Here is a 13,663-nt window from a genome sequence, read left to right as displayed (position 1 = left end):
TATGTTACACTCATCCAGAGTCTTTAGTTTATGCTTAAGGTAGGGTTAACAAATTTATCCCGATAACGGCGGCAATTAATTTATTAAAAAGTGTGTCACGTTAAAATATTTAACGCAATTAATGTATGCGCTGCACGACCCTTTCACTCATTGTCGCGCTCAATCTGTAATGACGCCTTTTTACCTCTATAGAGAGATAAAAGGCAGCACAAAATGAGTAAAGTTTGGCAGGCTTTGGAGCCTTTTTTTAATTGGCTAAAGCAAGGTGACAATTGATCTTTGTCTTAACACCTTAAGTTATTTCCCAACGCAGAGAAGATATATAAATTGGTAGCACGACACACAGTCATGGTTCCACTTCCCATCATGCATTGGGGCATGGCTGCAGTATCATTTACTGAAAGCTCAACAAATACACTAGATGACAATATTTAGTCACAATATACAAAGTCACAAGTCTTTCTATCCATGGATCCCTCTCACAGAAAGAATGTTAATAATGTAAATGCTATCTTGAGGATTTATTGTCATAATAAACAAATACAGTACTTATGCACTGTATGTTGAATGTATATATTCGTCCGAGTTTTATTCATTTTTTTCGTAATGCATTGCCAAAATGTACAGTATATGATTGGGAAAAATGATCGGGAATGATTGTTTTTTTTTGCTCCCGATTCAATTCCAATCGGATCGGGAAATATCGGGATCGGCAGATACTCTACTAAAACTAAAACGATCGGGATCGGATCGGGAGCAAAAAAACAACCCTAAATATCATAAAAAAAATATTATTACTATGGTTATTCCTGTAAATTCCCATGGTAATTTGCAATTTTTGACGATTCAGTAATCCAATGTGTGTCTTTCTAGTTTGCCGGTATAACAGTATTTGTTGAATACATATTTAACACAGCGTCTAAAAAGCAGCCTTCACTTTTGCGTGTATTTTTCATACACCCTTCATTAATTCCCCTCTTACCTCAAGCAATGCGCTGTTGCACAAGAAGACCAACTCTGAATATGAATACTTCTATTCTTATCATGTATGCAGTAGTAAAACTAGCGAGCAGACAGGTGACAAATTAGCTCCTTCGTCCTTTGGGGTCAATCGTAATGTGCCGTGAAATAATAACGAGAACAAAGAGGAGTCGTTTTCAACACCATGCAAAACTTTTTTTAATACGCAGCCACCTAAGAAGTCATTTTCGCCGCATTTGGCACAATGGAAATTCCCGTGACACCGCCCGCAACGATTGAAGTTCCGAATGAGTAGTGTGAGAGAAAATGTCTCGGGAATACTGACGAGGAAACAAAGTTAAGGGGATAAACACAATATGTGGGACAGCTTTTAAATACATCTTGGCTAATGGCAAATACTTCTTTTGATCTCAATTCCAATTGGAACAGTATCATGTCACAACATTAGATACACTTGCACAATCGAATGAGTCTTAAATACTAAAATTGATTTCAATTCAAATATGTACAATATAGATTTTGTAGTGTAGGAAGTGTAGCACCATTAAGTCCAGAGTTCACAAAAAGCAGCTTGACACCACTTAAATGACCAATGGGAACGCAAAACAAGGAGAAAGCTACAAAAATAAAACCTGAGAGTAAACAAATCAACTTTAGCGTGAGTTTTTTCCCCCCAAATTCCGTGGAAGCTTCAAAACTTGATTGGATTATTATTATTGTGTTACAATTGTTTGCAATTCATTCGTCGATCTAGTAAGTGTGCTTTTAATTTGGTAGGAATTGGACAAATTGTTTTTAAGAACTGTTGGAAATGATTTACATTAGCTTAACAATGATTTCAACACACCGTATTTTTCGGACTATAAGTCGCAGTTTTTTTTCATAGTTTGGCTTGGGGTGCGACTTATACTCAGGCTCGGCTTTTGTCTGAAATTATTAACACATTATGATATCAGTTCACATGTTATTTTGGTGTTTTGGAGTGACACTAATGGTTTGGTAAACTTGTTAGCATGTTCTTTATGCTATAGTTATCTGAATAACGCTTAATAGCTATGGCCATGTTTGCATTCTGCCTTTGGCAACGTGTGTTCAATTGTATTATTGACTTTTTTTATATTAAAATGCATGCTTTTAATTTGCGGCGCTTTCACGCCCATGTGGGGGCGCACTCGCACTTGTTTACGCGAAGAAGAGCGCTCATACGCCAGAAGAAGACGGACAGCTAGGCAGCGTCTCTGAGCAAGTGGGCGAGAGAGAAACACGGCTGCGAACCTACGTTCATTGTTTATGCTTGTAAAAGATCTGTACAGAGGCAACGCCCGTGTGTATCACCTTTTCTGTTGTTGTTGTGCGTTTTCTACCCGCGATCAGACGCTTAGAGCCAGTTGTGTGGTTGTTTGAACGATGTGCTAATGCTAGCGAACGCATGCTAACCGTTTGTCGTTGCTGTAGTAGGACCTAATTATCATTTATTTACGTTGATGCAAACCTGTTTGGTATCGAGGACGAAATTGATTCCGCAAATACGGATGTCAAACATCGGCATTTGGGAGTTTAGCTCGCTGTATAGCCAGGACCGAGCCGTAGCATCCTGGTGAGGACAGTATATTCGCATTTCGTTTTTCATGCATCATGTAACATCATAGCCTGGTACACCAGACTCACCGCTGTTCCAGCTATAGAGTCTGGCGACCAATGAGCGGATAAAATTTCCAGGGCGGAGCAAACCACAGCAAACAGACAGCGTAGTGGACGGGCAGATGCGACGTTGGTAAAGCGACAACTCTCGCGAGGCGCGAGCGGAGAGCGCAGAAGTTTAACATGGCTAACGCGAGACAGACTGTTGTCAATGACTTGTGTCGATGTGTTTTTGGTAATTTAAAACTGATTTTACCGTGGATTGGAACATATTCTCGGCTCTCTTGTTCACCATCTGTGTTGTTGTGGAGATGACTTCTGACACGGAAGAGTTGCTCGTTAAGAACACGTCACGCAAATAAACAAATCTGTTTGGACGGATGATTTCGTACTGGCTCGAAAGGCCGTTAAGAAGGTGGGTCCCAGACTATTCTCACAGTGTTAGAAAAATACAGGGAGAAGAGTCTGGCTGTGCCGGGCAAGTAACATCATACTGTACACTTATTCAGCATGTTGTTCTCGATTGTATTTTTATTAGGGCTGTCAAAATTATCGCGTTAACGCGCGGTAATTAAGTTTTTAAATTAATCACGTTAAAATATTTGACGCTATTAACGCACATGACAGTATTCTGCCTTTTGGTAAATTTTACAGCAAGATTTTTTGTGCTGTCTAACAGCGAACTCTTGTGGTCGCTTTGCGACATGGTTTATTGCTTTCTTGCCAGTTCAATATGGCTGCACGACATCTCGGGCTGACGCCTACGTTGTAATGTTGTGCTTATATGATCCTTGGACAAGATTTGTCCGTAAGTATGGTTCTTGTAAAGAATGTACATATTATGTTAGTCAGCGAAATGTTATATTTTTTGTATGAGACGCTTTTTGTTTATGTTTAGTGAACCTGTATAGCGTGCTAAGCTAACGGTGTTGCTAATGCAATGCTTGTGTACTTTTTTTTTTGTAGTTTCACTACGGTCTAAAGAGGACAGTGGTTTGAGGCCATTTTATTAATAAATCAGATGAAAAAGAAAGAAGTCTGATTATTAAGGCGTCCTTCACTAGCTGTCTAGCTTTGGAAAAAGTAGACGCTTCGGAGTGAGGACAGCATAGACAGATTTAAATGACAGTAGAGTGAAATGCCCACTACAGTCCTCATGTACCGTATGTTGAATGTATATATCCATCTTGTGTCTTATCTTTCCATTCCAACAAATTATTTTACAGAATATATATATATAATTTACAGAAAAATATGGCATATTTTATAGATGGTTTGAATTGCGATTAATTGCGATTAATTACGATTAACTAATTTTTAAGCTGTAATTAACTCGATTAAAAATTTTAATTGTTTGACAGCCCTAATTTTTATATTAAATTGCCTTTCAAGATGACATATCTGTTCTATGTGTTGGATTTTATTAAGTAAATTTCCCCCCAAAATGCGACTTATACTCCGGTGCGACTTAGTCCGAAAAATACAGTATGTTCTTGAGATATTTTTAGTGTCCACCACAGGGGTGTCCAAACTGGTCCTCAAGGGCCGCTGTGGCATAGACTTCACCATCAGTTGACAAGACAGCGCCCACAAACATTGGGCCACGCCTTCCCTTTGGGGGCCGACCCAGGTAGAGCATTTGGCTTTCACTGTGATAAACTCAAACACACGCTGCGTTCAAACACCTATATTAGGTGGAAAAAGGACGAAAGTTATACTGCATACAAGCAGGCAGGAGTGTCTCAAGAGTGATTTGGTCGAGGATTCAAGGTAAATATTACATAAAATAGCCCCATGCATGTACTTTGAAACGTGAAAAAAAATGCATGGAAAAAATTTGCGTAAATCAAACTCAAAATAAGTTAATAATGAGCTAAATTAGTAAAAAAAAAAAAAAAAGAAAGAAAAAAAAAAAGAAAAATTATTAGATTCGTCGACCAATCGTAAAAATAGTCGGCTGGCTAATCGGGAGAAAATTAGTCGTTTGGGACAGCCATAGTTGTACAGTGTGCAAGAATATATTTCCTCCACACTCTTCTCAACCCTGACCCATTTTAATGCCACAGAATTTTCAACTTAAAAAGCTCTTTGTTTTGTGATGGCCACCACGTTGGATTTACACAATATCGTAATTTTAGCTTGAAATATTTTCGGAAAATGAATGATAACTGCCCGTTTTTTTGCTTTTTACCAAGAATCTAGATTGTTTTATGTTCATATCTAAAGAAATTGCGGGATGTACTCATTTATTTGCAAGAATTTTCAACTTTGTTTTGTGATGGCCGCCATGTTGTATCCATACACAGTAGCGTAGATTTACATTAAAATGATCAGGTAATTTTGGGCCAACTGCCCGTTTTTTGGCCAAAAAAAGTTGTAATTTAAACATTTCTGCGTCCATTAAAAAAAAAAAAAAAAAATCACCTATTACGTCTTTTATTTTATGTAAAATTTCAATCTAAAAATGACGAGGGCCAGATAGACTGCAAGACGTGCTGCCGTGCAGTAAAATTAAAGATGATTCTGACTGTTCTCCTCAAGTATTAAGTTTCTGATGCAAAAGTTGAGTGGTTTATTGGCTTTTAAAACTTGCACGAAATAAAAAATAAATTTAAGTTGCTATTTTGGGCAAAAATGTACATGATATGTTAAATATTGCTATTGATCCTGAAAATATAGGTGATTATCTCTGCATTTGGTGATTTCTGTGCATCTAGCGTAAAATTTGAGACGTTTATAGCCATTTTAAGTTTTGTTATACTTATATATAAAAAACATAATCGGGATTTTATTCGGGAGCAACTTAGAATTTTTTTATCTTGCTGCTAATGGAGACTCATATATGCCTAAGGGAGGTGCCTGTTTTGGTTTTAGGTTGCTAGCTTGGTCAACTGTCCCGTCAACTGGTAGTCAAGTCTATGGCCATGGATCCTGTTTTTTGTTCCTACCAATTGAGCACCGGCAGTTTAAGGGCCCAAGTACACCAGATGCATGATTGTTGCGGTTCCGGTCCGGTTCAGTGTTGACTGCGTGCCACGCAGTACGTCAAAAACAGGCAAATCATACCGGCTGCGCACGGCTGCGGTCCGCCAACCCCGTTCCCTCTTGAGCGCTCGCGTGATCGCGCGCTATAATGTGCCATCTAAAACAACGAAAAACACACGGAGTCTATACTCATCAGAGAAGCAGAGAGAGAGCACATTTTTTTCTTTGCATGTTGATATTTTAGTTATGTCTGTCTCTTAATTCCAGATTGACTGCATCATGTTGAGATCAAGGCTCCGTGTGTGGGGAGAAGGGGGGCGAGGCCCTATTATGCCCTTGGTTGTGTCGGTGGGTTTATATCTTTGTGCACATTTAAAATTTATGGCACATAACATCTCATAGAGCAGTTATAAACAACTGTTAAATAATCTGTAATATTTATAAAATGGATAGCGAATTATACAGTGCCTTGCAAAAGTATTCGGCCCACTTGAATCTTGCAACCTTTCGCCACATTTCAGGCTTCAAACATAAAGATATGAAATTTAATTTTTTTGTCAAGAATCAACAACAAGTGGGACACAATCGTGAAGTGGAACAACATTTATTGGATAATTTAAACTTCTTTAACAAATAAAAAACTGAGAAGTGGGGCGTGCAATATTATTCGGCCCCTTTACTTTCAGTGCAGCAAACTCACTCCAGAAGTTCAGTGAGGATCTCTGAATGATCCAATGTTGTCCTAAATGACCAATGATGATAAATAGAATCCACCTGTGTGTAATCAAGTCTCCGTATAAATGCACCTGCTCTGTGATAGTCTCAGGGTTCTGTTTAAAGTGCAGAGAGCATTATGAAAACCAAGGAACACACCAGGCAGGTCCGAGATACTGTTGTGGAGAAGTTTAAAGCCGGATTTGGATACAAAAAGATTTCCCAAGCTTTAAACATCTCAAGGAGCACTGTGCAAGCCATCATATTGAAATGGAAGGAGCATCAGACCACTGCAAATCTACCAAGACCCGGCCGTCCTTCCAAACTTTCTTCTCAAACAAGGAGAAAACTGATCAGAGATGCAGCCAAGAGGCCCATGATCACTCTGGATGAACTGCAGAGATCTACAGCTGAGTTGGGAGAGTCTGTCCATAGGACAACAATCAGTCGTACACTGCACAAATCTGGCCTTTATGGAAGAGTGGCAAGAAGAAAGATATCCATAAAAAGTCTCGTTTAAAGTTTGCCACAAGCCACCTGGGAGACACACCAAACATGTGGAAGAAGGTGCTCTGGTCAGATGCAACCAAAATTGAACTTTTTGGCCACAATGCAAAACGATATGTTTGGCGTAAAAGCAACACAGCTCATCACCCTGAACACACCATCCCCACTGTCAAACATGGTGGTGGCAGCATCATGGTTTGGGCCTGCTTTTCTTCAGCAGGGACAGGGAAGATGGTTAAAATTGACGGGAAGATGGATGCAGCCAAATACAGGAACATTCTGGAAGAAAACCTGTTGGTATCTGCACAAGACCTGAGACTGGGACGGAGATTTATCTTCCAACAGGACAATGATCCAAAACATAAAGCCAAATCTACAGTGGAATGGTTAAAAAATAAACGTATCCAGGTGTTAGAATGGCCAAGTCAAAGTCCAGACCTGAATCCAATCGAGAATCTGTGGAAAGAGCTGAAGACTGCTGTTCACAAACACTCTCCATCCAACCTCACTGAGCTCGAGCTGTTTTGCAAGGAAGAATGGGCAAGAATGTCAGTCTCTCGATGTGCAAAACTGATAGAAACATACCCCAAGCGACTTGCAGCTGTAATTGGAGCAAAAGGTGGCGCTACAAAGTATTAACGCAAGGGGGCCGAATAATATTGTACGCCCCAATTTTCAGTTTTTTATTTGTTAAAAAAGTTTAAATTATCCAATAAATTTTGTTCCACTTCACGATTGTGTCCCACTTGTTGTTGATTCTTGACAAAAAATTAAAATTTTATACCTTTATGTTTGAAGCCTGAAATGTGGCGAAAGGTTGCAAGGTTCAAGGGGGCCGAATACTTTTGCAAGGCACTGTGTACTACACAAACTAAAAAAAACAGCGTACTTGGAATTGGCATCTCAACACTGCAGATTCCTGTGCCCAGCACAAACTGTTGGTTTTTCTATTAAAAGTCAAGTAAAATGTAGGAAAGAAAGAGAAACGTCTTGAATAGACCACCAGGTCGAAACTTGCGGGTGTCTCTTTCGTACTTTTCCCCCTCGACTCTGGCTACAAACTGACATTGTGTGTGCGCCGGGCACGAGAATTTCTGCAGTGGGACTTCCAGATACGCTACTTTTTTTTTCGCTCAAAGTTGTCAGCACGTCGTGTTTGATATCATTGCCAGAAAAACACACATAATAGGACACCTTGCAGCTTCGCTTTTAATGCTGTCCTTATAATAACGATCTGCTGCATCGCACAGTATATAACTTTGTGACTTTCCACCTCCATGATGAAGCGCTCATCATCCATCTTCGCTCGTGTTTAAACCGTGATTAGGCACCTGGTCTTTTGACGTCAGGCCCAGCTCCGCCCATTTTGTCGGATGCGTGTCCGGCAAAACTAGAAAATAGCCTATACCATCCGGCGGGCATGCGCCGGAGGTGGTTCGCAGTCAATCCGGAGCACTGACGCGGCCGGTATACGTTGAACAATCGGATATAATGGGAACGGATTGACTCCGGCGCTATTTTTTACCGGAGTCGGACCGGAACAGCAACGATCATGCATCTGGTGTACTTGGGCACTAACCAATGATGTTTCGACTAAAACAAGCAGCACCTTACTGCAATTAACTGATTACACTTGAAAGACACCGGATTGGTGAGAAGGTGTTGTCTTGTTTTATTGAAATGAAATCCAGCACCCACTGCGGCCCTATGTGGAATAGTTTGGACACCGCTGGTATAGACCCTACTCACATGACGTCACAACCACGCCCCCGCGCCATATTGTCCGTCAACTCGTCACTGTTGATGCATTACCGCTACGTAAATTCCTCCTATTATGGCGTGTTTTTCTGCTCGTTAACATTAATAATCAAAATGGTGAAGGCGTGTGTGGCGGTCGGTTGCAATAACAGAGAAGATAGACGGAGAGACTAGAGCTGAAACGAGTACTCGAGCAACTCGAGTAACTCGAGTTTAAAAACTGATCCGAGTAATTTTATTCACCTCGAGTAATCGTTTATTTTGACAGCTCTAAGCATCACGTTTTGCTCGGACCACTTTTAATGCGGGACAACGCGCTGTCACGTGCGGAGAGGAAGAAGGGGGGGGGGGGGACTTACTGCAGCCGACAGCCGCCACAAACGACACCGACGTTGCTAAATACTAGCCCGCACGATGCTACGTTGGTACAGGTAGCGTCTCATGCGTCTCATAGAGATCACATGTATGTTGAACTAGATGCTAAATGACAGACTCGGCCGCGTCTGGGCAGCTTTAGTGAACAGCCGCCATCTTAAAGCAGTACAGCGCTAAGCGCTAATAAAGAGCGCTAAGCGCTAATAAATAAGATTAACGTTACTGTTCTGAAGTAACGTTAGCCCTGCGGAGGGCTAGGTTTCTATTAATTATGACCACTGTCGATGCTTGGCTAACGTGTCTTACATACAGGCTTTAACATAACATAGCATTGTGGAGTGATGAGGGTGTAAAAAAAAACTTAATCATGCTAACTATCAATTTTAGCTCAGTAGTCATTGCTGGATAAAACACCAAGTAGCACTGGTGCTAATGTGCTCCAATACAGCCTGTATCACACATTTATTTTGAACACTGCAAAAACTCAAAATCCTATCAGGACTTGCAGTTTAGACTAACTTAAAACTTAACTAGAACTTAAAAATGGCTTGACACAAAGAGAAATTCAATTGAAAGACGTGGGAAAAATCCAAACTTTTAAGTGATGTGTGTTATCAAGCATAACGGCATTTTTAGGTAAGATATATATAATTTTTTTTGTAATAAGATCTAAAGTTTTTTGAGTGAAAGCAGTGAATTAGTCTTTTTTTTTTTCTTCTTTTTTTTTAGTTCTAGTTCCATCCTGAGATGCAATTGTTGGCTGTTTTCAACAATATACATCGAAAATAAAGACATTGATTGACTGAAAATGGTTCAAAATTAGATGAAATGTCTTGATTTCTCATGTATATTTATAATTGCTCTTCACCTAAAAATATATTTGTTTTATCCGATTACTCGATTAATCGATAGAATTTTCAGTCGATTACTCGATTACTAAAATATTCGATAGCTGCAGCCCTAGGAGAGACTTTTGAAGTTCTACCGGATTCCAAGAGACCCGGAAAGGAGAGCGAGATGGGCTGCTGCAATTCGACGAGAAAACTGGGCTCCAAATGATTACCACAGATTATGTAGTAGTCATTTTATATCTGGTAAGATGCATTTAATCTATATTTAGAGGGTTTTGGGCTGACAACCATAATTAAGATCATTGCTAGGCTAATCGCCGACAACATACACTCAGACGTTGTGAATGAACTACCTGAAAATATATAATTATAAGGGGATAATAAGACAGTTGTCATACAATTAATTTACAATTTCACTATTGACGTCAAAAGCCAAAAAATAAATTCAACTAGGGACAATCTGGAGTAGTGCTATCGCACTTCATATTTATTACATATTATATATGTATGTAGTGAGAGTGCTATCGCTAAACCATATAAACATTAAAAGCCCTAGCTCCATTGACAAATGACATGAAATACATTAGACTTGACAGTGGATGTTAGCAAGAACAAAAGATTTTGACTTGAAAATTTCGTAACTCTCCTTCCTGAGCACAAGATAGATTCCTGCCGAATTTTCGTGGACGAGGACCTGTTTCACCCAACCAGCTACGAAGTATTTATAAGCCTCCAAGCTCTTAAAGTTTTTCAAACTTTCGTGAGAATAGGCTGATTTTGTGTGGACAAGGTAGTTGTAAATATCAGGGTAGCAGATGTCAGGCAGAGACGGCGAAGACAGCGGGTCGAAAAACATCGATTTAGGCATCAAATATGGATCTGGCGAATGGACAAACTGAAGCTTTTCCACATAACGGCTTTTATGCAACGCATCTAATGAGTTTACAGCGTCAGATAACACCGGGGCTTCCATGAATTGCTCTATAAATTGCACGACTAATTGAAACCATTGAGAATAGGGCTAAAAAATGACGGACAATACAGCGACACATCATTTTGTGACGTAGATGAGTAGGGTCTATACTGTATTTTTGGACAATAAGACGCATGTGAGGAAAGATAGTTACCGGGTTACTACGCACCCGACTTGTGTGATTTAGACTTTACGAAGCCGGAGCCATTTTGTCTCCAGTCCCGTTTTAAAAAAAAAAATTTTTTTTTATAAATACACTGGTACCTCTACAAAGGAAGTTAATTCATTCCAAGACCTTGTTTGTAAATCAAAATGGTCATATGTTGAGCAGGATTTTTCCCATAAGAATACAGTAGAATTCGATTACTTCGTTCCACAACCCAAAAACCTACACTAAATCTTTAATAAATACTGCTGTTACTATCGTAAAAAGCAATTATACAGAGCAAAAAATAAATAAATTATGAATAAAAATCGGAATAATTATATAATAAAGTAATAATAATAATACCTGAAATAATGTAACGATTTGGGTTATAATGTGGCAGATGTATTTTTGCATGGTGTACCTGAACGCACTGTGTGGCTGACATGTCAGTCATTTTTTTTTTTACTTTCACTTTTCATGTTCTGTTGTAGGGTTCAGCTGCAGCGGACAGTAGGCATGTTGTGTTGCACAAGTTTTTAAAATAAATGAATAAAAACCTGCCGATGCTGGCGATTTCTTTGGCGATGTCACAATAATAAAAATTGTCACTTATAAAGACTGGCAAATGGAGGTCGGAGAAGGACCGTCGAGATCGTTGACATTCTAAAGCCATATTGTCGAGCCAGTTCACGGACGTGCACACCACACTCATACAGTATTTATCTATCATTTCCATCTTCATTTCAATGGTAAGCCTCACCTTTTTCCTTTTTTCACCATATGCTCTAACATCTTTGGAACCCATGTTGATTTCTCTCACAAGACAACCCGCCATGCGTCCACCTTGCGGAAAAAATAATTCTGCGGTGCTGTCATAGATCATCATATTTCCAGCATGTGGTCGGATGTAGAAACAAATGGTGAGTGAAATTATTCGTCGAATGTCCAAAAGATTGTGTGTCGAAGCGATCGTATGTTGAGGTACCCCTCTAATGTTGACTTTTGTTTTGTGATGCATGCTTTTATTTTGGCGCAGGTAGTACTTCCACACGCTAGTAAGAATGCATGTACGCACGAAAACAAAATGTATTTGCGCACACGAAGAAGAGCGCACGCGCACACATGAGGAAGAGCGCATTTGCTCCCACGAAGAAGTCGTATATCCAAGTGAGAGAGAGAGAGAGGGGAAAGACTACAGCTGCAAGCCTACGCGCATATGTGTTGCTTGTGAAGCATCCACAGAGGCAACACCTGTATATAACACCTTTTGTACTGTTTATTGTGCGTTTTTAATTGTGCTCAAATACTTGGGGCGAGTTTATGTGATTGTTTTTGATGATGTGTGGACGCTAACTGATACATGCTAATCGTATGTGTGGATTGTTGTTGCTGTATCAGCAGTTATAAACACAATTTTGAATTGCTGTTATCGAAGATAAAACATTTAATTTCACTTTTATTTTAGTTTCATTCTGCAAGTGTTTGTCATGAGCAGCTGAATTAAGTCAGCAAATAACACTGACGTTTGTCGTCGTCATTTGGGAGCTTAGCTCGCTGTCTGGCTAGGACTTAGCTCCAACGTTTTGGCGAGGACAGTACAATGACGTATAATGCATGTTTTTGGATAGTTATTTTGAGATTTGGGGGTATTTAGGGGTACTTAAAGGGTTAATTCCGACTTACGTTATGTCGTGTGTAACCCAGGGACTACCTGTTTACGGTCATCGCATGAGGTGTCTGCTGTCACGCTTTAGTTATAATGTTGACAATTTTATTCTATATCGGAGCCAACATTTTCTTTTCACATATGTTATCAAGAAGGAAAGATATTTTATGTACCTTCGTCTGTCACTGTTCGTTTGGCTGTTGTTTGTTTTGTTGAACAAAGGTGACATTTTTCACCCTTGGGTGTTATATCTCGCAAGCATACCAATGACGTTCATACTGCGGAGGCGTTGGATTGGTATGCAATTTATATCCACGTACAAAGTCAAGCCAAAGTCAGATTTGGAATAAATCGGAATTATACTGTCAACACTGCATTGGAAAAAGTTATTATACAGTGGGGCAAATAAGTATTTAGTCAACCACCAATTGTGCAAGTTCTCCTACTTGAAAATATTAGAGAGGCCTGTAATTGTCAACATGGGACAACCTCAACCATGGAAGACAGAATGTGGAAAAAAACAACAGAAAAGCACATTGTTTGATTTTTAAATAATTTACTTCCAAAGTACAGTGGAAAATAAGTATTTGGTCACCTACAAACAAGCAAGATTTCTGGCTGTCAAATAGGTCTAACTTCTTCTAACGAGGTCTAACGAGGCTCCACTCGTTACCTGTATTAATGGCACCTGTTTTAACTCATTATCGGTATAAAAATACACCTGTCCACAACCTCAGTCAGTCACACTCCAAACTCCACAAAGGCGCCAAGACCAAAGAGCTGTTGAAGGACACCAGAGACAAAATTTTAGACCTACACCAGGCTGGGAAGACTGAATCTGCAATAGGTAAAACGCTTGGTGGAAAGAAATCATCTGTGGGAGCAATGATTAGAAAATGGAAGCGATACAAGATCACTGATAATCTCCCTCGATCGGGGTGTCAATGCAAGATCTCCCCCCGTGGCGTCAAAATGATAACAAGAACGGTGAGCTAAAATCCCAGAACCACACAGGGGGGACCTAGTGAATGACCTACAAAGAGCTGGGACCACAGTAACAAAGG

This window comes from Corythoichthys intestinalis, chromosome 20 (assembly GCF_030265065.1).
Source record: "Corythoichthys intestinalis isolate RoL2023-P3 chromosome 20, ASM3026506v1, whole genome shotgun sequence".
NCBI lineage: Eukaryota > Metazoa > Chordata > Actinopteri > Syngnathiformes > Syngnathidae > Corythoichthys > Corythoichthys intestinalis.
Note: the sequence above shows the minus strand (reverse complement) of the source record.